The sequence below is a fragment of the Coregonus lavaretus genome (assembly GCF_964263955.1).
Source record: "Coregonus lavaretus genome assembly, chromosome: 26".
Classification (NCBI taxonomy): Eukaryota; Metazoa; Chordata; class Actinopteri; order Salmoniformes; family Salmonidae; genus Coregonus; species Coregonus lavaretus.
In genome coordinates this window covers 4,472,757-4,498,199 of record NC_140013.1, presented here as the reverse complement: position 1 = coordinate 4,498,199, position 25,443 = coordinate 4,472,757, and the positions used below count along the sequence as shown (strand labels likewise).

The window sequence follows — 25,443 nt, the reverse complement described above, 5'->3', positions numbered from 1 at the left end:
TGCACCCTCTGGATGGGATTAGATTACAACAAAGAGGTCTAGCATTAGAGTGAGGCATTACGAATCTACCACAGCCAAGTGAGGGAAGCTAGAATGAGGTTAGTGTTTGTCTCTGTGTTGATTATGGCTAAATGCGCCATAAATATCGGGGAACAGAAAACCTGTTGAGATAATGCATTTGAGGCTGAGCTACCTCAAAGAATTAGACACACAAATAAGGTGCAACAAGGTGAGACACACGTCTAAGACATTTCCTCAGGTGTACTGTATATTTATAAAGGTGTGTATTTTTAAAGAGAGCCCTTGTCTTTCATAACCCTGGGGGAGGAAGACATTTGAACACAAAGCCTGCATCCCAAATGGCACCCTTTTCCTTATATTGTGCACTACTTTCGACCAGAGCACTATGGGCTCAACCAACCAAGCACTTAATTAATAAATGAATCCATCAACCAACCAAGCAACTAACCAACTAACCAATCATCAATCTACTGTAAAGCACTTTGTGACAACAGTTGATGTAAAACGGGCTTTATAAATAAAATTGCTTGCTTTCTTGATCGATTGCTTGATTGATTTAATTTCCTGCAGTTCAGTGACATGAGCTGAGGTCTTACAGGTAAACACTAGAGCTGAGGTGGATCTTGTTGGGGAGGCCGTGGCTCGCCATGCGAGACGCTGTGTTTACTGTCTCCGAACAGGCAGTATCGAGGCATCTTCTCCCCCACCCAGATCTACAGATATTGGTTGTTTTTTAAATGTATTTTGTGGGATATTTTTACTTTATTGAGACAGAAATCGGTGGAAATGAGCATTGAGTAGTGGAAGGATTCGTATCCACGCTGGGGGGTGACATTTATGTGCTGCTGGCGGCTGTGTTACCCACTAGACCAACCTCAGACACAGAGAGAGGTATTGTATTGTGATAATAAACTAGCAGGAGAACTGTGAAAGATCAGCTCAAAAAGAAAGACAAGGGCAGGGAAATACAACCCTTTGGATTTGGATCAATGGAACAATGCTGTTACAGAAATATATAGGGAAGAATCAATCCAGCATTCAAACACACCAGCCATCTGTGGGTCTCACCTTGATAGGCCCTACTGTGATGGGGTTGATGACCTCCCTAGCTCCTATGATCAAGTCCAGGGCAAAGTTGGCCACCCTCTCAGAATGGCTGGACACTGGGATGGGCACGCCACCTACCAACATGTAGGCCTGTGGTCTCCATCTGATGCACACAGGCAGATTGATATTGGTCAGATAAATACTGAAATGGCTATTCCAGGCTGCCTGGTCAAGATGAATGAATAGATGGATATGTAGAATCATTCATTAGATGTTTAAATTATGAATGATAAATCATTGTGTTTAGCGTATCTGACAAATGTAATATTGTGTTACCTTGTAAACTGTGTGTACTGTGGTGAGCCGGTTGAACTTGAGGTACATGGAGTTGAGCATGTTGACGATCTGGATGTGCTCACACTCCGAGCAGATGTTGGTGAAGGTGACCACGTCACTGAAGAGGATGGTGCACTCCTTGAACTCTCCTTTAGAGCAAACATAACCACAGCCACCACCGACCATATGGCCATTTCCATAAATATACCACTGTCCTTTTGCAATGTTGAGAACAATAGTGAAAACAAGTTATTCTGCTTAATCCTTATTCACATGTAGCTGGCCTGTCGATTCATCTCAATTCATTTTGTGTGTGCACGCGCGTGCATGTGCTGTTTATGCACGAGAGTTGTGTGTGTGCCTTGTGCATGCATGTCCGTCTGTCTGTGTCTCTCTGTCTTTCTGTGTTCTGTGCTTCAAAGAGAGATGTGTCTGGGAGCCACCAGCTGCTGGCTGTGTTGTGGGGCTGTCTCAATCTGGAGCTCATGCCATTAAATATGTAATACACTGCAGCAGGGCAGGGAAATATCCTTAAAAATTCCCCCCAATTCCACTCTGTACATCTTTTACTGTCTGTTGTGTGTCAGAGCAAGGGAGGCATAGGCTACTGTATACTACTAGGGCATTTCACATACTTCACCAATCCTCTCACCAATTATTTCCTTTCCACTCCTCTTTTTTCCTCTCATCTTCTCTCCTTTCCTCTCTCCACTCCTTCCCTCTCCTTTCCTCTTCTCTCCTCAACTCGCCTCTCCGCACCTTTCCTCTCTTCTATTCTCCTCACATCTCCTCTCCATGTGTCATTCACCTGCTTCCACTCTCTTCCCCTCCTTCAGCTGGTTGGCCATGTGTTTGGGCAGCATGGCTTACAGCAGGTTCTCCGTCTTGGTCCTCTCCTCCTCCAGATGCTGGGACAGGTGTCGGAGCTCCTCCTTCTTCCTCTCCAGCTGGTTGGAGAGCTCCATCTGGGCCAGCCGCTGCTGGTTGAGCAGGATGAGGTCCCGCGTGACGTCCTGAGGGGCAACGTTAGAGATGTGCATGCTCTGCTCCTCCAGCTCGTGGAGGCTCCACAGCAAAGGGGAGGCCTGGTACAGCATGCACTGCAGAGATTCTATCCACAACATCTGACCTGGGAACAGGGGAGTAAGGGGTGGAAATAAGGAGAGTGAATGGGGGAAATTAAATGGAGGGGAGGGGGGATGTGTGTGTTTCTGTCAAATGTTTATGGTGAGATAAGTGGCATGACACAATAATAATTAACCATTCATTTATTTCTTCCTTCCTTTACTTCCTCATTCCTTACTTACTTCCTGACTTTCTTCCTTTATTCATCCATTCAGTCATCCGTTAATCCATCCATCCATTCTTTCATTCCTTCATCTGTTCATTAATTAATTAATCTGTTCATTCATTAATTCCACCTCTGAGCTCCAGCATGGGTCTGTCCCTCCAGGCCTCGGGCATCATGTCCCGTCGCGAATGCAGGACAAAGTGGCTGTTGATGAACTTCCTGATGCTGGAGATGGTGAAGGTGACCTCGGGGTGGACGATACTAAGGTACTGGTCCAGGTGAATGCTCATGGTCTGCAGCCCGGGGAGGATCTTCTGGACGTTCACCCCCTCCTGTCTCACCATCAGCTGCAGGGGTTGGACCAGAGAGCAGAGATTCAGGCTGTGTCCCAAATGGCACCCTGTTCCCTATATAGTGCACTACTTTTAACGAGGGTCAATAGGGCTCTGGTCAAAAGTAGTGCACTTCAGCAGCCTCACTCCATGTATTAAGATTACAATTCACCATATCTACACAAAGGGCCAGTGTCCGGACACAGATTAAACCTAGTCCTGAACTAAGAAGCACTTCTAATTGAGATTCTCCATTGAGAATGCTTTGTAGTCCATGACTAGACCTAATCTGTGTCCGGGAAACCATCCCAGTGCTTATCTGGCATTACTAAACCACACTGTAAAAAGTGGGACGGTGCTGTTGTTCATCTGAAGTGCTTTTTCTGATTGGTATGATCCAAAATTACGCTTTGGTTCGTTCAACCTATTCTATTCAATTTGTATGAAATCAAATAAAGAATTTGACAGATCAATGTGATTTTTTAAATTAAAGGAAAGCTTCTAAATTGCTTTCAACACCACATGCGCATTTGCATTGCATAGTGGTGGGTGCAATATAGTGGCGACAGCCTATCAGAAGAGTTGGAGGCATAGCCTACTGGGGGCATGGCTTTCAGTTTGTTATTTTTGGCCACCCGTGAGAGTGAATGTCATTCCAGGTAATGTGTTCTGTTTTCTTAATGTTTATATGGTCACTGCCAGCACTGAATCTGACATTTTTCAACTTCATATTCATCATCTCCAGCACCACCCCAACATATGTGAAAATATCGCATTTCTATGTTTTATAGTAAAAAAGATAGAGTAAGGTAAGTGTTTCCAATGACATCAACAAATTAGTAGACAATAAGTAGGCAATTAGTAGGCAATGCCTACTCATGATTGGTTAAAATCACATGATACACACTGATGATGTCATTGGAAACACTTATCTTCCTTTATCTTTTTTTACTACAAAACATAGAAACGTGCCATTTTCACATATGTTGGGGTGGTGCTGGAGATGATGAATATGAAGTAGAAAAATGTAAGTACTGTGATTCTAAAGAGCCTGGACAGCCTGTGGCGTACTGCATTAGCACCAAACAGCCCCCGCGATATGCAACTTTTCAGGGAAGTCAGGAACCAAGATACACAATCAGTTAGGAACAGCAAAGGCTAGCTTTTTCAAACAGAAATCCTGTAGCACTAACTCCAAAAAGTTTTGGGACACTGTAAAGTCCATGGAGGATAAGAGCACCTCCTCCCAGCTGCCCACTGCACTGAGGCTAGGAAACACTGTCACCACCGATAAATCTACAATAATTGAGAATTTCAACAAGCATTTTGCTACGGCTGGCCATGATTTCCACCTGGCTACCCCTACCCCGGCCACCAGCTCTGCACCCTCCGCTGCAACTTGCCCATGCCCCCCCCCCCCCCACCCCCGCTTCTCCTTCACCCAAATTCAGACAGCTGATGTTCTGAAAGAGCTGCAAAATCTGGACCCCTACAAACCCTTTCTTTCTAAAATTAGCCGCCAAAATTGTGGCAACCCCTATTACTAGCCTGTTCAACCTCTCTTTCGTATAATCTGAGATCCCCAGAGATTGGAAAGCTGCCGCGGTCATCCCCCTCTTCAAAGGGGGTGACACTCTAGATTCAAACTGTTACAGACCTATATCCATCCTGCCCTGCCTTTCAAAAGTATTTGAAAGCCAAGTTAACAAACAGATCCACCTCTACGCAGACGACACCATTTTGTATACATCTGGCCCTTCATTGGACACTGTGTTAACAAACCTCCAAACAAGCTTCAATGCCATACAACACTCCTTCCGTAGCCTCCAACTGCTCTTAAACGCTAGTCAAACTAAATGCATGCTCTTCAATCGAACGCTGCTTGCACCCGCCCGCCTGACAAGAATCACTACTCTCTGCGGGTCTGACTTAGAATATGTGGACAACTACAAATACCTAGGTGTCTGGTTAGACCGTAAACTCTCCTTCCAGACTCACATTAAGCATCTCCAATCCAAAGTTTAATCTAGAATCGGCTTCCTATTTCGCAACAAAGCCTCCTTCACTCATGCTGCCAAACATGCCCTCGTAAAACTGACTATCCTACCGATCCTTGACTTCGGCGATGTCATTTACAAAATAGCCTCCAACACTCTACTCAGCAAATTGGATGTAGTCTATCACAGTGCCATCCGTTTTGTCACCAAAGCCCCATATACTACCCACCATTGTGACCTGTACGCTCTCGTTGGCTGGCCCTCACTACATATTCGTCGCCAAACCCACTGGCTCCAGGTCATCTATAAATCACTGCTAGGCAAATCCCCGCCTTATCTTAGCTCATTGGTCACCATAGCAACACCCACCCGTAGTATGCACTCCAGCAGGTATATCTCACTGGTCATCCCCAAAGCCAACACCTCCTTTGGCCGCCATTCCTTCCAGTTCTCTGCTGACAATGACTGGAACGAACTGCAAAAATCTCTGAAGCTGGAGACTCTTATCTCCCTCACTAACTTTAAGCATCAGTTGTCAGAGCAGCTTACCGATCACTGCACCTGTACACAGCCCATCTGTAATTAGCCCACCCAACTACCTCATCCCCATATTGTTATTTATTTTGCTCATTTGCACCCCAGTATCTCTATTTGCACATCATCTTCTGCACATCTATCACTCCAGTGTTAATACTAAATTGTAATTATTTTGCACTATGGCCTATTTATTGCCTTACCTCCATAACTTACTACATTTGCACACACTGTATATAGATTTTCTATTGTGTTTTTGACTGTACGTTTTGTTTATCCCATATGTAACTTTTTATCGCACTGCTTTGCTTTATCTTGGCCAGGTCGCAGTTGTAAATGAGAACTTGTTCTCAACTGGCTTATATGGTTAAATAAAGGTGAAATAAAAATAAAATAAATAAAAAAAGGTTTCAATTGATGAGATGGTCACCATTTGGTTACAATATTGGTAACCAGTTAATGTACAATTCTTATGTAAAGAAAGTGTTTGGAGACATGATTTCATGTTATGGAACCAACTTAATATCTTGATTAACTGGAAACTGATTTACAGTAATTGCTTGTAACCCAATTTAAGAAATTTGGATAGGTAACTCCAAAGTGAAAAATCAACTTGATACAACATGAAAAAATGGGTTGTAGTAGCCTATATATAGTAGTTTGTATTTATGTTATTTATTAGGTTTAACCAAAGGGGAAAAGTAAGTTAAGTGTTGATAGAAATTAGTTACAACTTGAAATAAGGGTTTGTTCATAATACAATATAACATTGAGTGATATATTTGGTTTCAACAAATGTCTTTTTTTTTCAATTGAGAAAACCTAACAAATGTACTTGTAACCAGTCAATGCATTTAAAAAAAAAAAATGTTTTACAGTGTATGTACTCAATACCAAGAGGGAATCTGGGAGATAATATTTTTGTACCTCCTCATCGAACACTATATAGAAGGGAAAGGCATTGCAAAATGTCTTCAGGTCGATGCAAAGGTTTTCCGGGTAGACTGGCTCAAATCCTCTCAAGGGTTTGCCTATAAGTGAAGTAAACACATATTAGTGATACCAAGGATATCAAGATTAGAGATATCAAGACAAGGAAGATGGAATTGCCTGGCTTTAAAGATATCTGAGGCGGAGAGAGCCAATCCATTAGAAAAGGAATGATAAGAGATGTTTGGGCTTTACCCTTCCCAAGCTGGACTAACCCCCTCACAGTCTCCCAGTGGTTCCTACACACTCCCTGAGATTGGTGTTTCCTCTGCAATGATTTCTGTATGTCCTGATGGATGGCGCAAGGGACACATTGGAGGACATTCATGTTATGGCTAAATTGCATAAAAAGGTTAACTTTCAAACCATGTGGAAAACTGGGTGTGTTGTGTTAGGTTATTGAGATAGTTTTGGGACAATTCTTTGGAGATCATCAGACATGCATCTGCTTGTTTCTGTAGCGTATGCAGGGGCGCAACTTTCACTGGGGACGGGGGACATGTCCCCCCCACAATCTGAAATTGCATTTTTGTCCCCCTCAGTTTGATCATTGGAATGTGATAGAAAACAAGGCAAGGGTGTGCTTTAAGACCTTCCGGACGCCTCCGAGCGGTCGGGTAGGCTGTTTGGAGTGTTTATCCGACTGAATAAAAAAAGTATTCAGACCCCTTGTCTTTTCCCACATTTTGTTACGTTACAGCCTTATTCTAAAATGGATTAAATATTTTAAAATCTCAGCAATCTACACACAATACCCCATAATGACGAAGTGAAAACAGGTTTGTAGAAATGTTTGCAAATTTATAACAAATAAAAAACAGAAATACCTTATTTACAAGTATTCAAACCCTTTGCTATGAGACTCGAAATTGAGCGCAGGTGCATCCTGTTTCCATTGATCATCCTTGAGATGTTTCTACAACTTGATTGGAGTCCACCTGTGTAAATTCAATTGATTGGACATGATTTGGAAAGGCACACACCTGTTTATATAACTTCCCACAGTTGACAGTGCAAGTCAGAGCAAAAACCAAGCCATGAGGCCGAAGTAATTGTCCGTAGAGCTCCGAGACAGGATTGTGTTGAGGCACAGATCTGGGGAAGGGTACCAAAAAATGTCTGCAGCATTGAAGATCCCCAAGAGCACAGTGGCCTCCATCATTCTTAAATGGAAGAAATTTGGAACATCCAAGATTCTTCCTAGAGCTGGCCGCCCGGCCAAACTGAGCAATCGGGGGAGAGGGGCCTTGGTCAGGGAGGTGACCAAGAACCCGATGGTCACTCTGACAGAGCTCCAGAGTTCCTCTGTGGAGATGGGAGAACCTTCCAGAAGGACAACCATCTCTGCAGCACTCCACCAATCAGGCCTTTACGGTAGAGTGGCCAGATGGAAGCCACTTCTCAGTAAAAGACACATGACAGCCCGCTTGGAGTTGCCAAAAGGCACCTAATGATACTCTGGTCTGATGAAACCAAGATTGAACTCTTTGACCTGAATGACAAGTGTCACGTCTGGAGGAAACCTGGCACCATCCCTACGGTGAAGCATGGTGGTGGCAGCATCATGCTGTAGGGAGGTTTTTCAGCAGCAGGGACTGGGAGAATAGTTAGGATCGAGACAAAGATGAACGGAGCAAAGTACAGAGAGATCCTTGATGGAAACCTGCTCCAGAGCGCTCAGGACCTCAGACTGGGGCGAAGGTTCACCTTCCAACAGGAAGACGACCCTAAGCACACAGCCAAGACAACGCAGGAGTGGCTTCAGGACAAGTCTCTGAATGTCCTTGAGTGGTCCAGCCAGAGCCCAGACTTGAACCCGATCGAACATCTCTGGAGAGACCTGAAAATAGCTGTGCAGCAACCTGACAGAGCTTGAGAGGATCTGCAGAGAAGAATGGGAGAAACTCCCCAAATACAGGTGTGCCAAGCTTGTAGCGTCATACCCAAGAAGACTTGATGCTAATCAATGCCAAAGGTGCTTCAACAAAGTACTGAGTAAAGGGTCTGAATACCTTTGTAAATGTGATATTTCAGATTTTGCAAAGCTGTCATAATATAATAATATAATAATAATATGCAATTTAGCAGACGCTTTTATCCAAAGCGACTTACAGTCATGTGTGCATACATTTTTACTTATGGGTGGTCCCGGGGATCGAACCCACTACCCTGGCGTTACAAGCGCCATGCTCTACCAATTGAGCTACAGAGGACCACATCATCAAGGCAAAGGGTGGCTATTTGAAGAATGTGAAATATAAAATATATTTTGATTTGACAACGATGAGACAGCCTATAGGAAGGAGGTCAGAGACCTGGCAGTGTGGTGCCAGGACAACAACCTCTCCCTCAAAGTGAGCAAGACATATACACTACTGGTCAAAGGTTTTAGAACACCTACTCATTCAAGGGTTTTTCTTCATTTTTACTATTTCTACATTGTAGAATAATAGTGAAGACATCAAAACTATGAAATAACACATATAGAATCATGTAGTAACCAATTAACACTGTTTTGGTTACTACATGATTCTATATGTGTTATTTCATAGTTTTGATGTCTTCACTATTATTCTACAATGTAGAAATAGTAAAAATGAAGAAAAACCCTTGAATGAGTAGGTGTTCTAAAACTTTTGACCAGTAGTGTATATGTCTTGCTCACTTTGAGGGAGAGGTTGTTGTCCTGGCACCACACTGCCAGGTCTCTGACCTCCTTCCTATAGGCTGTCTCATCGTTGTCGGTGATCAGGCCTACCACCGTTGTGTCGTCAGCAAACGTATTTATGGTGTTGAAGTCGTGCTTTGCCACGCAGTCGTGGGTGAACAGGGGGTACAGGAGGGGACTAAGCCCGCACCCCTGAGGGGCCCCCGTGTTGAGGATCAGCATGGCAGATGTATTGTTGCCTACCCTTACCACCTGGGGGTGGCCCGTCAGGAAGTCCAGGATCCAGTTGCAGAGGGAGGCGTTTAGTCCCAGGGTCCTTAGCTTAGTGATGAGCTTTGTGGGCACTATGGTGTTGAACGCTGAGCTGTAGTCAATGAACAGCATTCACACATAGGTGTTCCTTTTGTCCAGGTGGGAAAGGGCCGTGTGTAGTGCAATTGAGATTGCGTCATCTGTGGATCTGTTGGGGCGGTATTGGAGTGGATCTAGGGTTTCCGGGATGATGGTGTTGATGTGAGCCATGACCAGCCTTTCAAAGCACTTCATGGCTATAGACGTGAGTGCTACTGGACGGTAGTCATTTAGGCAGGTATGATGATGATGAACTAATTTCAGCAGGTTACACATCCCTTTGATGACCATTAAACAGAAAGCAGTGAATGAATCCATCAATTAGCTAGTCTATAATTCCACGCTGAGAGAGGGGCCGAGCTCAACGCTAACCTTTACCACCACCGTCTGGAATTACGCAACATATTATTGCAATTATTCAATTATCAAGAGACATCCATATAGTCTAATATGATGTTAATGAGTCCACTGTTAATTAATGACATTGTTACCTAAGCTTCATCCATGTCTCTTTGCCACACTTGTCAACCACCAGCGACTTCAAACGTGGTGTTGATAAATCCATACTGCAGAGAGAGCATTGTAAACTCAGCAGCATTTTTGTTTTGATCCCATTCATAGAAGATAGGCTATATTTATATATGTCAGAGTGACATAGCCTATTGAATCCTCAATGAGCCTAATGAGTAAACCTACTACTTAAAACACATTGAATTATCATTATTGATCAGTTCAGTCCAGTAGCCTATATAACCCTCAAACTCAATTCTGGACCTCGAAGCCAGTTCCAGTGCATTTCTTTATTATTCCCCTCTAATCAGGGACTGATTTAGACCTGGGACACCAGGTGTGTGCAATTAATTCTCAGATATAATAGAAAACCAGCAGGCTCCGGATCTCGTAGGGTAAGAGTTGAGTACCCCTGCAAATATAACATAGGCCTACCTATACTGTAACATTTCAGTTTAGACTATCTATCACTATAAGTTCATTTATGGGTCGACACACAATTTACCATCTCTTTTGGTTTGGATTCTGCTGACACTGTGTCTGCAAACCTTTATTCCCAGTTTATCCTTGCACAAACACGACCCCAAGTTGAAACATCTCTGGAGACCTCGGGACCACATACTCTAACGCACAACATTATCTCTGTCAACAGCCAGAATGAATATATTTCATTCAAGTGATATGCCTAGGTCTATATCTTGTATAGCCACAAAAGCTTCAGCTCCTTATTCCATCAGTTCTGCCGCTGCGCATCGAATAGTGACTGAAGAAACCCGTTCACCCATCTGCAGCTGTTGGCGAGGGCGTTGGTGTGGCGTGCGGTCGAGAGGAGTGTCAAAGGCGCTGTTCAGGCGATAGAGGTGATGAAATGATCTCAACTCCGTACAAACAGGGGCATCTAGGTACTGAAGGTCCCATTCACATTAGGCTAGCAATATGACATTCAACAAATAATTTAGATTAAATATTTGAAATAAAACTACTCATTTATTTATTTCACAGGGACAATGTAGGCCTATATTATTAATTAACATTTCTGTATATGTGCTGGATTTAGCCAGCTGGCTAGTTTTAATCTATAGTCCCTAGGCAGATAGATTTAAAAAAATAACATTTAGCATCACAAACTTTTCACACACACACAAGAAAAACAAGAATAATTAAAATAACAAATAATAATTGTAAAAAAGAAAATACAATAAATACAAACAATCAAATACACTGAACAAAAATATAAACACAACATGCAACAATTTTAAAGATTTTATTGAGTTACAGTTCATATAAGGAAATCAGTCAATTGAAATAAATTCATTAGTCCACAATCTATGGATTTCACATGACTGGGAATACAGATATGCATCTGTTGTTCACAGATACCTTTAAAAAAAGGTAGGGGCGTGGATCAGAAAACCATTCAGTATATGGTGGGACCACCAATTGCCTCATGCAGCGGCTGTTGATTGTGGCCTGTGGAATGTTGTCCCACTCCTCTTCAATTTGGGCTGTGCGAAGTTGCTGGATATTGGAGGTAACTGGAACACGCTGTTGTACTCATTGATCCAGAGCATCCCAAACATGCTCAATGGGTGACATGTCTAGTGAGTATGCAGGCCATAGAAGAACTGGGACATTTCAGCTTCCATGAATTGTGTAAGGATCCTTGCGACATGGGGCCGTGCATTATCATGCTGAAACATGAGGTGATGGCGGCGGATCAATGGCACGACAATGGGCCTCATGATCTCGTCACGGTACAGTGGGGAAAAAAGTATTTAGTCAGCCACCAATTGTGCAAGTTCTCCCACTTAAAAAGATGAGAGAGGCCTGTAATTTTCATCATAGGTACACGTCAACTATGACAGACAAATTGAGAAAAATCCAGAAAATCACATTGTAGGATTTTTTTTGAATTTATTTGCAAATTATGGTGGAAAATAAGTATTTGGTCACCTACAAACAAGCAAGATTTCTGGCTCTCACAGACCTGTAACTTCTTCTTGAAGAGGCTCCTCTGTCCTCCACTCGTTACCCGTATTAATGGCACCTGTTTGAACTTGTTATCAGTATAAAAGACACCTGTCCACAACCTCAAACAGTCACACTCCAAACTCCACTATGGCCAAGACCAAAGAGCTGTCAAAGGACACCAGAAACAAAATTGTAGACCTGCACCAGGTTGGGAAGACTGAATCTGCAATAGGTAAGCAGCTTGGTTTGAAGAAATCAACTGTGGGAGCAATTATTAGGATATGGAAGACATACAAGACCACTGATAATCTCCCTCGATCTGGGGCTCCACGCAAGATCTCACCCCGTGGGGTCAAAATGATCACAAGAACGGTGAGCAAAAATCCCAGAACCACACGGGGTGGATGACCTGCAGAGAGCTGGGACCAAAGTAACAAAGCCTACCATCAGTAACACACTACGCCGCCAGGGACTCAAATCCTGCAGTGCAAGACGTGTCCCCCTGCTTAAGCCAGTACATATCCAGGCCCGTCTGAAGTTTGCTAGAGTGCATTTGGATGATCCAGGAGAGGTTTGGGAGAATGTCATATGGTCAGATGAAACCAAAATAGAACTTTTTGGTAAAAACTCAACTCGTCGTGTTTGGAGGACAAAGAATGCTGAGTTGCATCCAAAGAACACCATACCTACTGTGAAGCATGGGGGTGGAAACATCATGCTTTGGGGCTGTTTTTCTGCAAAGGGACCAGGACGACTGATCCGTGTAAAGGAAAGAATGAATGGGGCCATGTATCGTGAGATTTTGAGTGAAAACCTCCTTCCATCAGCATGGGCATTGAAGATGAAACGTGGCTGGGTCTTTCAGCATGACAATGATCCCAAACACACCGCCCGGGCAACGAAGGAGTGGCTTCGTAAGAAGCATTTCAAGGTCCTGGAGTGGCCTAGCCAGTCTCCAGATCTCAACCCCATAGAAAATCTTTGGAGGGAGTTGAAAGTCTGTGTTGCCCAGCGACAGCCCCAAAACATCACTGCTCTAGAGGAGATCTGCATGGAGGAATGGGCCAAAATACCAGCAACAGTGTGTGAAAACCTTGTGTGTGAAGACTTACAGAAAACGTTTGACCTGTGTCATTGCCAACAAAGGGCATACAGTGGGGAGAACAAGTATTTGATACACTGCCGATTTTGCAGGTTTTCCTACTTAGAAAGCATGTAGAGGTCTGTAATTTTGATCATAGGTACACTTCAACTGTGAGAGACGGAATCTAAAACAAAAATCCAGAAAATCACATTGTATGATTTTTAAGTAATTAATTTGCATTTTATTGCATGACATAAGTATTTGATACATCAGAAAAGCAGAACTTAATATTTGGTACAGAAACCTTTGTTTGCAATTACAGAGATCATACGTTTCCTGTAGGTCTTGACCAGGTTTGCACACACTGCAGCAGGGATTTTGGCCCACTCCTCCATACAGACCTTCTCCAGATCCTTCAGGTTTCGGGGCTGTCGCTGGGCAATACGGACTTTCAGCTCCCTCCAAAGATTTTCTATTGGGATCAGGTCTGGAGACTGGCTAGGCCACTCCAGTACCTTGAGATGCTTCTTACGGAGCCACTCCTTAGTTGCCCTGGCTGTGTGTTTCGGGTTGTCATGCTGGAAGACCCAGCCACAACCCATCTTCAATGCTCTTACTGAGGGAAGGAGGTTGTTGACCAAGATCTCGCGATACATGGCCCCATCCATCCTCCCCTCAATACGGTGCAGTCGTCCTGTCCCCTTTGCAGAAAAGCATCCCCAAAGAATGATGTTTCCACTTCCATGCTTCACGGTTGGGATGGTGTTCTTGGGGTTGTACTCATCCTTCTTCTTCCTCCAAACACAGCGAATGGAGTTTAGACCAAAAAGCTCTATTTTTGTCTCATCAGACCACATGCCCATCTCCCATTCCTCCTCTGGATCATACAGATGGTCATTGGCAAACTTCAGACGAGCCTGGACATGCGCTGGCATGAGCAGGGGAACCTTGCGTGCACTGCAGGATTTTACCAATGGTTTTCTTTGAGACTGTGGTCCCAGCTCTCTTCAGGTCATTGACCAGGTCCTGCCGTGTAGTTCTGGGCTGATCCCTCACCTTCCTCATGATCATTGATGCCCCACGAGGTGAGATCTTGCATGGAGCCCCAGACCCAGGGTGATTGACCGTCATCTTGAACTTCTTCTATTTTCTAATAATTGCGCCAACAGTTGTTGCCTTCTCACCAAGCTGCTTGCCTATTGTCCTGTAGCCCATCCCAGCCTTGTGCAGGTCTACAATTTTATCCCTGATGTCCTAACACAGCTCTCTGGTCTTGGCCATTGTGGAGAGGTTGGAGTCTGTTTGATTGAGTGTGTGGACAGGTGTCTTTTATACAGGTAACGAGTTCAAACAGGTGCAGTTAATACAGGTAATGAGTGGAGAACAGGAGGGCTTCTTAAAGAAAAACTAACAGGTCTGTGAGAGCCGGAATTCTTACTGGTTGGTAGGTGATCAAATACTTATGTCACGCAATAAAATGCAAATTAATTACTTAAAAATCATACAATGTGATTTTCTGGATTTTTGTTTTAGATTCCGTCTCTCACAGTTGAAGTGTACCTATGATAACAATTACAGACCTTTACATGCTTTGTAAGTAGGAAAACCTGCAAAATTGGCAGTGTATCAAATACTTGTTCTCCCCACTGTATAACAAAGTATTGAGAAACTTTTGTTATTGACCAAATACTTATTTTCCACCATAATTTGCAAATAAATTCATTAAAAATCCTACAATGTGATTTTCTGAAGAAAAAAAATCTCATTTTGTCTGTCATAATTGACGTGTACCTATGATGAAAATTACAGGCCTCTCTCATCTTTTTAAGTGGGAGAACTTGCACAATTGGTGGCTGACTAAATACTTTTTTTCCCCACTGTATCTATGTACATTAAAACTGCCATCGATAAAATGCAATTGTGTTCGTTGTCCGTAGCTTATACCTGCCCATACCATAACCCCACCACCACCATGGGGCACTCTGTTCACAATGTTGACATCAGCAAACCGCTCGCCCACATGACACTGTCTGCCATCTGCCCGGTACAGTTGAAACCGGGATGAATCTGTGAAGAGCACACTTCTCCAGCGTGCCAGTGGCCATTGAAGGTGAGCATTTACCAACTGAAGTCGGTTACAATGCCGAACTGCAATGAGGTCAAGACCCTGGTGAGGACAATGAGAACGCAGATGAGCTTCCCTGAGACGGTTTCTGACAGTTTGTGCAAATATTATTTGGTTGTGCAAACCCACAGTTTCATTAGCTGTCAGGGTAGCTGGTCTCAGACGAACCCGTAGGTGTAGAAGCTGGATGTGGAGGTCCTGGGCTGGTGAGTTTACATGTAGTTGGATGTACTGCCAAATTCTCTAAAACGACATTGGAGGCAGCTTATGGATGATAAATTAACATTTAATTCTCTGGCAATAGCTCTAGTTAACATTCCTGCAGTCAGTATGCCAATTGTACGCTCCCTCAAAACTTGAGACATCTGTGGCATTGTGTTGTGAGACAAAACAGCACATTTTAGAGTGGCCTTTTATTGTCCCCAGCACAAGGTGCACCTGTGTAATGATCATGCTGTTTAATCAGCTTCTTGATATGCCCCAACGGTATCATGGTTGAGTAAGATTTATTCTTAGTGCCCAAGAACACTAAGATAACCTGTCTAAATGACTACCGACCCATAGCACTCACGTCTGTAGCTATGAAGTGCTTTGAATGGCTGGTCACATCAACACTATTATCCCAGAAACCCTAGACCCACTCCAATTTGCATACCGCCCCAACAGATCCACAGATGATGCAATATCTATTGCACTCCACACTGCCCTTTCCCACCTGGACAAGAGGAACACCTACGTGAGAATGCTATTCATTGACTACAGCTCAGCGTTCAACACCATAGTGCCCTCAAAGCTCATCACTAAACTAAGGACCCTGGGACTAAACACCTCCCTCTGCAACTGTATCCTGGACTTCCTGACGGGCCGCCCCCAGGTGGTAAGGGTAGGTAACAACACATCTGCCACGCTGATCCTCAACATGTTCACCCATGATTGCATGGCCAGGCACGACTCCAACACCATCATTAAGTTTACCGACGACACAACAGTGGTAGGCCTGATCACCGACAACGATGAGACAGCCTATAGGGAGGAGGTCAGAGACCTGGCAGTGTGGTGCCAGGATAACAACCTCTCCCTCAACGTGGTCAAGACAAAGGAGATGATGTTGGACTACAGGAAAAAAATTAGGACTGAGCACGCCCCCATTCTCGTCGACGGGGCTGTAGTGGAACAGGTTGAGAGCTTCAAGTTCCTTGGTGTCCACATCACCAACAAACTATCATGGTCCAAACACACCAAGACAGTCGTGAAGAGGGCACGACAAAACCTATTCCCCCTCAAGAGACTGAAAAGATTTGGCATGTGTCCTCAGATCCTCAAAAAGTTCTACAGCTGCACCATCGAGAGCATCCTGACTGGTTGCATCATGGCCTGATATGGAAACTGCTCAGCCTCCGACCACAAGGCACTACAGAGGGTACTGCGTACGGCCCAGTACATCACTGGGGCCAAGCTTCTTGCCATCCAGGACCTTTATACCAGGCAGTGTCAGAGGAAGGCCCTAAAAATTGTGAAAGACTCCAGCCACCCTAGTCATAGACTGTTCTCCATGCTACCACACTGCAAGCAGTACCGGAGCACCAAGTCTAGGTCCCAAAGGCTTCTTAACAGCTTCTACCCCGAAGCCATAAGACTCCTAAACAGCTAATCATGGCTACCCTGACTATTTGCATTGTCCCCCCACCCCACCGCACCCACTGATTTACGCTGCTGCTACTCTCTGTTTATTATCTATGCATAGTCACTTTAACTCTACCCACATGTACAGTACCAGTCAAAAGTTTGGACACACCTACTCATTCAAGGGATTTTCTTTATTTGGACTATTTTCTACATTGTAGAATAATAGCGAAGACATCAGAACGATGAAATAACACATATGGAATCATGTAGTAACCAAAAAAGTGTTAAACAAATCAAAATATATTTGAGATTTGAGATTCTTTATAGTAGCCACCCTTTCCCTTGATGACAGCTTTGCACACTCTTGGCATTCTCTCAACCAGCTTCATGAGGTAGTCACCTGGAATGCATTTCAATTAACAAGTGTGCCTTGTTAAAAGTTAATTTGTGGAATATCTTTCCTTCTTAATGCCTTTGAGCCAATCAGTTGTGTTGTGACAAGGTAGTGTGGGTATACAGAAGATAGCCCTATTTGGGAAAAGACAAAGTCCATATTATGTCAAGAACAGCTCAAATAAGCAAAGAGAAATGACAGTCCATCGTTACTTTAAGACATGAAGGTCAGTCAATTACGGAACATTTCAAGAACTTTGAACTTTGTAGTCGCAAAAACCATCAAGCTCTATGATGAAACTGGCTCTCATGAGGACCGCCACAGGAATGGAAGTTCCAGAGTTACCTCTGCTGCAGAGGATAAATTCATTAGAGTTACCAGCCTCAGAAATTGCAGCCCAAATAAATGCTTCACAGAATTCAAGTAAAAGACACATCTCAACATCAACTGTTCAGAGCGGACTGTGTGAATCAGGTCTTCATGGTCGAATTGCTGCAAAGAAACTCCTACTAAAGAACACCAATAAGAAGAAGAGACCTGCTTGGGCCAAGAAACACGAGCAATGGACATTAGACCGGTGGAAATTTGTATTTTGGTCTGGAGTCCAAATTGGAGATTTTTGATTCCAACCGCTGTGTCTTTGTGAGACGCGGTGTAGGTGAACGGATTATCTCCGCATGTGTAGTTCCCACCGTAAAGCATGGAGGAGGAGGTGTTATGGTGTGGGGGTGCTTTGCTTGTGACATTGTCTGTGATCTATTTAGAATTCAAGGCACACTTAACCAGCATGGCTACCACAGCATTCTACAGCGATACGCCATCCCATCTGGTTTGGGCTTAGTGGGACTATCATTTGTTTTTCAACAGGACAGTGACCCAACACACCTCCAGGCTGTGTAAGGGCTATTTTACCAAGAAAGAGAGTGATGGAGTGCCGCATCAGATGACCTGGCCTCCACAATCCCCCTACCTCAACCCAATTGAGATGGTTTGGGATGAGTCGGACTGCAGAGTGATGGAAAAGCAGCCAATAAGTGCTCAGCATACACTACCGTTCAAAAGTTTGGGGTCACTTAGAAATGTCCTTGTTTTCAAAAGAAAGCAATTTTTCTGTCCATTAAAATAACATCAAATGTATCAGAAATACAGTGTAGACATTGTTAATGTTGAAAATGGCTATTGTAGCTGGAAACGACTGATTTTTAATGGAATATCTACATAGGCGTACAGAGGCCCATTATCAGCAACCATCAGTCCTGTGTTCCAATGGCACGTTGTGTTTGCTAATCATTTTAAAAGGCTAATTGATCATTAGAAAAACATTTTGCAGTTATGTTAGCACAGCTGAAAACTGTTGTGCTGATTAAAGAAGCAATAAAACTGGCCTTCTTGAGACTAGTTGAGTATCTGGAGCATCAGCAATTGTGGGTTTGATTACAGGCTGAAAATGGCCAGAAACAAATAACTTTCTTCTGAAACTCATCAGTCTATTCTTGTTCTAAGAAATGAAGGCTATTCCATGCGACAAATTGCCAAGAAACTGAAGATATTGTACAACGCTGTGTACTACTCCCTTCACAGAACAGCGCAAACTGTCTCTAACCAGAATAGAAAGAGGAGTGGGAGGCCCCGGTGCACAACTGAGCAAGAGGACAAATACAGTAGAGTGTCAGGTTTGAGAAACAGGTGCCTCACAGGCCCTCAACTGGCAACTTCATTAAATAGTACCCACATAACACCAGTCTCAACGTCAACAGTGAAGAGGCGACTCCAGGATGCTGACCTTCTTTTTACTGGCCAGTCTGAGATATAGCTTTTTTTTGACAAGTCGGTTAGGACATCTACTTTGTGCATGACACAAGTAACTTTCCAACAATTGTTTACAGATAGATTATTTAACTTATAATTCACTGTATCAAAATTCCAGTGGGTCACAAATTTACATACACTAAGTTGACTGTGCCTTTAAACAGCTTGGAAAATTCCAGAAAATGATGTCATGGCTTTAGAACCTTCTGATAGGCTAATTGACATCATTTGAGTCACTTGGAGGTGTACCTGTGGATGTATTTCAAGGCCTACCGTCAACCTCAGTGCCTCTGTCACGCCCTGGCTCTGGGGACACTTGTATGTTGAGCCAGGGTGTGAGTTTTCTTTGTATGTTCTAGTTTTTGTATTTCTATGTTGGCCAGGGTGGCTCCCAATCGGAGACGGCTGTAGCTCATTGTCTCTGATTGGGAGCCATACTTAGGTAGCCGTTTGGCATTGTTTTGCGTGGGATCTTGTTCCTGTGTAGGTTTGTGTTTTGCACCTTTGGACGTCACGTATCGATTTGTTGTTTTGTTCGTGTATCATTTAATAAATAAGTATGTTCACCTTCCACGCTGCGCCTTGGTCCTCCTTCAGCGATCGTGACAGAAGATCCCACCAATACAGGACCAAGCAGCGTGCCCAGGCAGGAGAGGAGAAGCGGCGCCAACCGGGCAGTCGTCGGACAGGCGAGGGGCACCCCCAAGAAATTTTTAGGGGGGGGCACATGGCAGGGACGACGGGGCCACTGGAGGCAGATAAGGGGCGAGTTGGTGGACGAGGAAAGAAGGCCACCGGGTTTTGTTCGTGTATCATTTAATAAATAAGTATGTTCACCTTCCACGTTGCGCCTTGGTCCTCCTTCAGCGATCGTGACAGCCTCTTTGCTTGACATCATCGGAAAATCAAAAGAAATCAGCCAAGACCTCAGAATTTTTGGGGGGGACCTCCACAAGTCTTCCAAAACTGCCATAAAAAAGCCAGACTACGGTTTGCAACTGCACATGGGGACAAAGATCGTACTTTTTGGAGAAATGTCCTCTGGTTAAACAAAAATAAAACTGTTCGGCCATAATGACTATCGTTATGTTTGGAGGAAAAAGGGGATGGCTTGCAAGCCGAAGAACACCATCCCAACCGTGAAGCACGGGGGTGGCAGCATCATGCTGTGGGAGTGCTTTGCTGCAGGAGGGACTGGTGCGCTTCACAAAATAGATGGCATCATGAGTAATGAAAATGATGTGGATATATTGAAGCAACATCTCAAGACATCAGTCAGGAAGTTAAAGCTTGGTCGCAAATGGGTATTCCAAATGGACAATGACCTCAAGCATACTTCCAAAGTTGTGGCAAAATGGCTTAAGGACAACAAAGTCAAGGTATTGGAGTGGCCATCAGAAAGCCCTGACCTCAATCTTGTTGAAAATTTGTGAGCAGAACTGAAAAGGCGTGTGCGAGCAACGAGGCCTATAAACCTGATTCAGTTACACCAGCTCTGTCAGGAGGAATGGGCCAAAATTCACCCAATGTATTGTGGGAAGCTTGTGGAAGGCTACCCACAACTTCTGACCCAAGTTAAACAATTTAATGGCAATTCTACCAAATACTAATTGAGTGTATGTAAACTTCTGAACCACTGGGAATGTGATGAAAGAAATACAAGCTGAAATAAATCATTCTCTCTACTATTATTCTGACATTTCACATTCTTAAAATAAAGTGGTGATCCTAACTGACCTAAGACAGGGAATCTTTACTAGGATTAAATGTCAGGAATTGTGAAAAACTGAGTTTAAATGTATTTGGCTAAGGTGTATGTAAACCTCCGACTTCAACTGTATATTTCCACACTATGAGGTTGGAATAAATCTGTGAAATTGTGAAATTATGATAATGCCTGTTTAGTGTAAGAGCTGTTTGAATAGACCACCTGAAATTTCAGCCTGTTTTGGTGGGATGGTATTTTGGCCTACCTGGTGTCATCACCAGGTGGTAAATTCATTAATAGACCAATAAGAAAGAGATTTCCAAACCTCTCTGCCAATAACAGCTAGTTTTCAGTTTTTCCCCTACCCACTCAGACATCTCCCAGAGAGTCATAGCTAGCAATATTCTTGCAGTAGGCCTACCTGATGCAGTGGAGACTGCTGAGGGGAGGACGGCTCATAATAACGGCTGGCAAGGAGCAAATGGAATGGCATCAAACACATGGAAACCATGTGTTTCATGTATTTGATACCATTCCACTGATTCCGCTCCAGCCATTACCACGAGCCCGTTCTCCCCAATTAAGGTGCCACCAACCTCTTGTGACCTGATGGTCCTTAAGGTCTCAAAATAGCTTAGAACATATCAATGTTAAAATAATAATCACACAACACAGGATGTTAAAGGTAATGTATGGCACATTTTATTCACAAAAACTGTTGTGGAACAACTGTTGCAAGGTCTTAACGAATAGTTTTACTGTGAATGTTGTCAACCTCACGAACACAAACAAATCATAAAACAGGGAGATGTAGCCTACACACAACACCTGGCCAGACCGCCCGTTTTTCTCTAGTGGATTTTTATAGAAATGTTACATGTAGGATTTAAAGGTAGAAATGTTACATGTATAACCTTTAAATGCTTCCAGTGCTTCAGTCTTTTAACAACAGACTGTTTTCACACATGGCTTTGTTTGGCGCACCTTGGCGGGCCTTTAGCTAGTAACTCTTTAAATGTAATGGGATAGTTCAGTGAAATAATGTATTGAGATATTTGATTACCGTGCGTTGGCTGAATGTTTGCGTTTACTAGGGTGAAGACTTCGCAAACCAGGACTCCCAATTTCTAACATGGCCCATAAAGAATGATAGAGGCCTCTAGTGGCCAAAAGGCTGTATTAGCATGGGCAGCGCCGTTGAGGGCTTTCAGCATTTTAATGTTTTCAACTGGTTGGGACTTACAACTTCATTGGCTGATCCCTTCTGGTGACCCTGTCGAAGTCATGTCCAACAGGGTCATCAGGAGGGATCCCTTCTGGTGACCCTTTTGGAGTCATGTCTAACCGGGTCATCAGGAGGGATCAGACAATCATGAAGAAGAAAATTAACTACTTTAAAATGGAGATAGCTTCAATGGCGCTGCCCATGCTGTCACAGACGCTATAATGGCACAGATACAAAGATGAGTCCTCTATCTATCTCTATTATAGTGACGATTTTAGCATGTAAATCTTGGTGGGGCAAACAATTATATATTTTTTATGCATGCCAGCAAAGCCACTACGCAACACAACTTTAAACAATACATTAATTGCACTATAACGGTGACAAACGGTGCCCACAAACTGTTAGGGCCTACAAAAAGCTGTCCAAACAGCAGTCCCAACACCTTACCACTGCTACACCTGGTTATCAGCGGAGCCTTGTCTGGCAGCGAAACAGTTCATTCAGCCTCATTTACTGCCTTTTAAAAAAACATAGCTGATATGGCTGACTTGCTTAAACAAATATGGTTTCTACTGATAATTGAGATGTACAAACTATGGCATAAGGGACGACGAGCGGATAAGAGGCAATCCGTAATTTCGATTAAGACATTCATGAGCGAGCTAGGACAAATGTAGTCAATATAACTATTTGTTCAGCACTTTTGAAATGTACAGTTACGGAATTCAGAACATGGGCCGTTCTACAGTATTCTGTACACCAAGTCAGAACCGTAGGATAAATAAAGGGGGCACATAAGCAGACAATGAAAGCTCTTACAATATTCGATGATTACATTTCTCTAAAACAGGCTATAGGCTACATGTGCACCACCAATTCAGAACAGTAGGCGAAATTAGGAAAGGGACCAAATTATTAGGGTGAGGCACATGGGCTACTAACAGCTTACTACACAACATACACTTAGTATTACTTTCTTAGCTACAGTATACATATCTCCCTGGCATATTACATAATTTATGCAGCAGCATACAATACATTTTTGGACTCACCTTGTTGTGCTGTGCTCACTTGAACAGGAGGGTGGCGTGGCGGTCCTTCGTGGGCAAATTGTGTCATCAAACTTTGTCATCAAAGTCTGGCATTCTCTGGATTTATGGTTCTTTCAAGATAACTGGGATCTCTGAAAAAAACAAGATCAAATCATGATGACGTCAGTGATCTTCAGGTCGGAGCTCTAGAAAGAGGCCCAGGTTCCCGCCTTGCAATTCAGAGTTTTCAGAGTTCCCAGTTGTCTTGAACTCACTGAAGTCAGATTTCCCTGTCCTGAGTTTCCAGTTGTTTTGAGCGCGGCATAAATCATGCTGGATTGACAGCATGGCCAACGTTCAATGTTTATCCTTTTAAGCTTGGAATAGAGACCCTTAAACCAAGACTTGGGACCACACATCCACTCCACTGAATAGCATGCTAGTGATTGCTTTGCAACACTTGCAGTTAGCCACTGATTCCTTCCAAACCACTCATTGTTGAAATTGCGATTTCCAACTTCTTGTCCAATGGCCGATGAGCACCAATATGTTTTATCTATAATTTATCTTCATTATTTCTCTTCATATGACAAGGATTAAAAAGGATTTGCCAGTCGATTGTCGATTTGATTCATGATGATGATGCTAGCTCGCTAGCTAAGATTTTGAAAGTACGATGTTGACATGATCAGTCCAACCAATGCTACTGTAGATATAATGTGACCTTGAGCCTTCTTGGATGGGCACATCTAATCTAACTCTATGGCAGCACCCAAGGGGCTTGAATTTTCGAGCTCTACCCTTAGATTTGGCGGTGATGTAGTGTCCCCAAGAGTGACAGAACACTGAGCCAATCACGGCACAACTGGAGAACATTACCAACCCCTACGCTCCGTATTTTCCGCTGGCTGCCCCACCAACACAGAAAGCACTGAGCTAGCCTGAAACACCTGCATTTTGGAGCTGCCTTAGTCAAGAAATCAAAAAAGAGACCAAGTTTGTATGCGGCTTTATTAACTCACATTATTTAGCTACAAATGTGGTTGCCACTGGTATGGACCCATAATTGAATCACACAGCTAACCAAATTAGGAGAGATTGTAGTTCTGGGTTAACTGTGATTAGATTGCTCTAAAAGAGTGATTGCAATCCAGACTTTTGGTAGAAAAGCCACTGCCAAGAAACACTTATGTTATAATTACTCAGCATGGAGTGTCTAAAGTTACACATTACACTATTACAACAGTGTGACTGTTTTGGAATAAAATGTTCAATATATCAGATAAAAATGGCTGCATAGGACCTTTAAATATCTTAAAACCATGCAGTATGATGACCATATTAAATTATAGAAACGATAGAGGGGGAATTACTTCACAAGTAATTTGTTAAAGTTGTTTCACTCATCAGTGTGCATTGAATTAGTATTAAATGCGGGTAAAACAAAGTATATATTGTTTTCTAGAGCACACAAAAATAATTCTAATGATTTAAGCATAAGTACCTTGGATGGTGCCCACATTGCTTACAAATATCTGGGCATTTGGATAGACGATAAGCTGTCTTTTAAAAAGCATGTTGATGAGTTAACCAAGAAGTTGAGAATAATAATTGGCTTCTTCTATAGAAATACAGTGCCTTCAGAAAGTATTCACACCGCCTGACTTTTTCCACAATTTGTTGTGTTACAAAGGGATTAAAATTGATTTAATTGTCATTTTTGGTCAACGATCTACACAAAATACTTTGTAATGTCAAAGTGGAAGAAAAAATTCTAACATTTATAAAGATTCATGAAAAATAAAGCACTAATATATCTTGGTTAGGTAAACATTCACCCCCCTGAGACAATACATGTTAGAAGTGCCTTTGGCAGCGATTACAGCTGTGAGTCTTTTTGGGTAAGTCTCTAAGAGCTTTGCACACCTGGATTGTAAAATATTTGCGCAATATTCTTTGTAAAATTCTTCAAGTTCTGTCAAGTTGGTTGTTGATCATTGCTAGACAGCAATTTTCAAGTCTTGCCATAGATTTTCAAGCCGATTTAAGTCAAAACTGTAACTAGGCCACTCAGGAACATTTAATGTCATCTTGGTAAGCAACTCCAGTGTAGATTTGGCCTTGTGTTTTAGGTTATTGTCCTGCTGAAAGGTGAATTTGTCTCCCAGTGTCTGGTGGAAAGAAGACTGAACCAGGTTTACCTCTAGGATTTTGCCTATGCTTAGCTGTATTCCTTTACTTTTTATCCTAAAAAACTCCCTTGCCGATGACAATCATACACATAACATGATGCCACCACCACCATGCTTGAAAATATGAAGAGTGGTATTCAGTGATGTGTTGTGTTGGATTTGCCCCAAACATAACACTTTGTATTCAGGAAAAAAAGT

The 25,443-nt window shown here is 43.1% G+C and overlaps 1 pseudogene across 1 annotated transcript; it reads right to left on the bottom strand.

The window, feature by feature from the left end:
• Positions 1 to 613: 613 nt before the first annotated feature.
• LOC311101483 (guanylate cyclase soluble subunit beta-2-like) lies at positions 614 to 6,876 on the bottom strand (annotated as a pseudogene). Its single transcript has 7 exons — positions 6,744 to 6,876; positions 6,486 to 6,589; positions 2,826 to 3,042; positions 2,213 to 2,533; positions 1,405 to 1,553; positions 1,090 to 1,218; positions 614 to 734 (listed from the first exon to the last, which is right to left on the bottom strand). The product of its transcript is annotated as a guanylate cyclase soluble subunit beta-2-like (transcript).
• Between the last annotated feature and the right edge of the window lie 18,567 nt (positions 6,877 to 25,443).